This window comes from Ciconia boyciana, chromosome 19 (assembly GCF_034638445.1).
Source record: "Ciconia boyciana chromosome 19, ASM3463844v1, whole genome shotgun sequence".
NCBI lineage: Eukaryota > Metazoa > Chordata > Aves > Ciconiiformes > Ciconiidae > Ciconia > Ciconia boyciana.
Window position 1 is genome coordinate 14,833 of NC_132952.1, and position 4,168 is coordinate 19,000.

Sequence of the window (4,168 nt, forward strand, 5' to 3'; positions counted from 1 at the left end):
GGCACGTGGAGGACAGGGAGGGGATTTGAGACAGCTAAGCATGGCTTCACCAAGCGCAAATCTTGCCTGACCAACTTAGTGGCCTTCTGTGATGGAGTGACTACCTCAGCGGACAAGGGAAGAGCTCCAGATGTCATCTATCTGGACTTCTGTAAAGCCTCTCCTGGGACCACCCCCGTTAACCAGGACTGCTGATAAATGATGGAGAGTGGCTTGGCAAGCTCCTCCACCAGCTCCCTCAGTACTCTCGGGTGGATCCCATCCGGCCCCATAGACTTGTGAGTGTCCAGGTGGCGCAGCAGGTCATTAACTGCTTCCTCCTGGATTATGGGGGGTTTCTTCTGCTCTCCGTCCCTGTCTTCCAGGTCAGGGGGCTGAATACCCTGGGGATAACTGGTCTGACTATTAAAGACTGAGGCAAAGGCGGCATGAAGTACCTCAGCCTTTTCCTCATCCTGGGTGGCAATGTGTGTCCCCCCACATCCAATAAAGGAGGGAGCTTCTCCTTGGCTCTCTTTTTGTTGTTAATGTGTTTGTAAAAACCTTTTTTTATTATCTCTTACAACAGTGGGCAGATTGAGTTCTAGCTGGGCTTTTGCCTTTTTAATTTCCTCTCTGCGTGACTTGACCAGATCCCTGTACCCTTCTTGAGTTGCCTGCCCCTTCTTCCAAAAGTGGTAAACTCTCCTTTATTTCTGGAGTCCCAGCAAAAGCTCCCTGTTCAGCCAGGCTGGTTGTCTTCCCCGCTGGTTTGTCTTACGGCACATGGGGACAGCCGGCTCCCGTGCCTTTAAGACTTCCTTCTTGAAGAATGCCCAGCCTTCCTGGACCCTTTTGCCCTTAACGACTGTCTCCCAAGGGACTCTCTCAACCAGTGTCCTGAACAGGTCAAAGCCTGCCCTCCAGAAGCCCATGGTAGTGGTTTTACTCATCCTGCTCTTTACTTCGCCACGAATCAAGAACTCTATCATATCATGGTAGCTAAGCCCAAGACGGCCACCAACCACCACATCTCCCACCAGTCCTTCTCTGTAAAACAGCAGGTCAAGCACGGCACCTCCCCTGGTAGGCTCACTTCCCAGCTGTGTCAGGAAGTTGTCTTCCACACATTCCAGGAACCTCCTAGACTGTTTCCTCTCTGCTGTGTTGTATTTCCAGCAGACATCTGGTAAGCTGAAGCTCCCCATGAGAACAAGGGCTAGTGATTGTGAGTCTCCTGCCAGCTGTTTATAGAATGCTTCATCTGCCTCTTCATCCTGGTTGGGTGGTCTATAACAGACACCCAGCAGGATATCTGCCTTGTTGGCTTTCCCTCTCATCCTTACCCATAAGCACTTGACCTTATCGTCATAATCGCCGAGTTCTACACAATCGAAACACTCCCTAACATACAGAGCCACCCCACCGCCTCTCCTTCCTTGCCTATCCCTTCTGAAGAGCTTATAGCCATCCATTGCAGCACTCCAGTCATGAGAGTCATCCCACCACGTTTCTGTGATGGCAACGAAGTCATGTGGGAAACCTGCGCAGAGCAAATCTACAGGCAGAGAGGAACTGGGGACAGATGAGCAGGGGCTGCTGTGGCCACATGTCACACCCTGTGCATGGTGTCATTGCCCATCTTCGTTAAGTGGACTGGAGCAGAGGAGGAGTTGGAGGCTTCCACGGAGGAACTTAGCACACCCTTTCCTGCCTTTCATGCGTGGCATAAATCGAGGCAATGATCCTTCCCCTCTACTTACAAAATCACAGAACGATTGAAGTCGGAAGGAACCTCCAGACATCATCTGCCCCAAGCCACTGGTGTTTCAGTTTGTGTCCATTGCCTCTTGTCCCGTCACTGGGCACCACTGAGAAGAACCTGGCTCCGTCTTCCTTGCACCGTCCCTTTAGGTATCTCTATATATTGATGAGATGCCACTGGAGCCTTCTCCTCTCCAGGGTAAACAGTGCCAACTCCCTCAGCTTTTCCTCATATGAGAGGTGCTCTAGACCCTTAATCATGTTTCTGGCCCTGCACGGGCCTCTCTCCAGTATGACCATGCCTCTCCTGTGTTGGGGAGCCAGGAAATGGACCCAGTACTCCAGGTGTGGCCTCACTAGTGCTAAGTAGAGAGGAAGCATCACCTGCCTCAACCTGCTGGCAATACTTTGTCTAATGCAGCCCAGGATACCTTTAGCCTTCTTTGCTGCAAGGGCACATTGCTGGCTCATGACCAACTTGGTGTCTACCAAAACCACTACATCTTCTTCTGCAAAGCTGCTTTCCAGCTGGGCGACACCAGCCTGTCCTGGTGCCCGAGATCCTTTCTCCCCAGGTGCAGGACTTTCATGTCCCTTGTTCAACTGCATGAGGTTCCTGGTAGCCCGTTTCTCCAGCCTGTTGAGGTCCCTCTGGATGGCAGCAAACCCTGTGGTGTCTCAGCCACTCCTTCCAGTTTTAGTGTCACCTGCAAAATTGCTGAGGGTCCACTGTCCCACCCTTCAGATCATTAATGAAGATGTCAAACAGGATTGGAGCCAGTATTGACCCCTGGGCTATGCTGCTAGTTCTGGCATCCAACTAGACTTCGTGCCACTGATCACCACAACCATTCAGACAGTTTTTGATCCACCTCGCTGTCTCTGCTGAGTCAGCCCAGACTTTATCAGATTCTCTATGAGGATCTTATGGGAGACAGTGTTGAAAGCCCTCCTGAAGTCAAAGTAGACAATAACTACTGCTCTCTCCTCATCTACAAAGCCAGTCATTTCCTTACAGAAGGTTATCATGTTGGTCAAGGATGACTAGCCCCTAGGTGAATCCTCTTGACATTCTTGTCCTTCATGTGCCTGGAAATGGTTGCCAGTACTGTTTGCTCCATCAAAGGTGAGGCTCAAGGTGAGGTTGAGCAGCCTGTTCCTAGCCTAGGCGAGAACAGAGAGCTGTTTTGTGATCATCCCAGGAAAGGTGATAGAATATTATAAACTCCTACATCTGTTCTGATGCTGGGAACCCCACGCTGCTTCAGCGTCAGGCAAGCCAGCACTCACGGCACATTGCCTGGTGCATCCCCACCCTGGTAATGTTTGCCACTATTGTAGTCTTCAGAGACTGTGCAGAAATCTCTTAGAAGGACAGTGGTATAGAGGGAAAGCATGTTGCTTCATTTGAAAAGAAAGCCAAAGCTATGCCAGTGACATCATTGCTGCTGCCAGGTGGTCGATGACTCAAGGCTCTTCTGTTGTGATTAGCTGGCTAAGTTCATGCATCTTGTGGGTTAAGGCTGGCAGGCAGCTAAGCACCATGCAGCTGCTCAACCACTAGCCCCTCAGCAGGATAGGGGTGAGAATCAGAAGGACAAAAGCGAGAAAACCCATGGGTTGAGAGAAAGACAGTTTAGTAGGTAAAGCAAAGCTGCATGCGCAAGCCAAGCAAAATAGGGAATTAATTTACTACTTCTCGTTGGCAGGCAGCTGTTCAGCCGTCTCCAGGAAAGCAGGGTTCATCACACGTAACAGTTCCCTGGGAGGAAAAACTCTGTAAATCTGAATGCCTCCCCTCTGCCTTCTTGTTTGCCCCAGCTTTTATTGCTGACCATGATGCCATATGGTATGGACTATCCCTTGGGTCACTTGAGGTCAGCTGTCCAGGCAGTGTCCTCTCCCAGCTTCTTGCCCACCTCCAGCCTACTTGCTGGTGTGGCAGTGTGAGAAACACAGAAGGGACCGACACTGTGCAAGCACTGTTCAGCAACACCTAATACATTGGTGTGTTATCAACACTGCTTTGGCCACAAATCCTAAACACAGCACCATAAAGGCTGATATAAAGAAAACTAACGCCATCCCAGCCATAACCGGTACAATTCTGCAATGATGTCACGGAATAACTGGGATGCAGTTGTGACCAGCGCAGGGCAGAAGCAGGTTATTGCTGCATCGGTAGGGGAGAGCAGAGAACAGCGGTATCAGGCTCTGCTGATGTGAACTCTGCCCAAATGGGGCAGTTACGGACTTTATACACCCTGAGGCTATACAACCCATTCTTCACCAAAGCTGTGTCACACAGGCAGGATGTGCTAAATAACAGCAGCAACGGAAATCCTTCTGATAAGCAGACTCTGGACACTCCATCCTTTTACAAAGAGTTCATCCGCTAATTAAATCATGCTGCCTGCAAGACCAT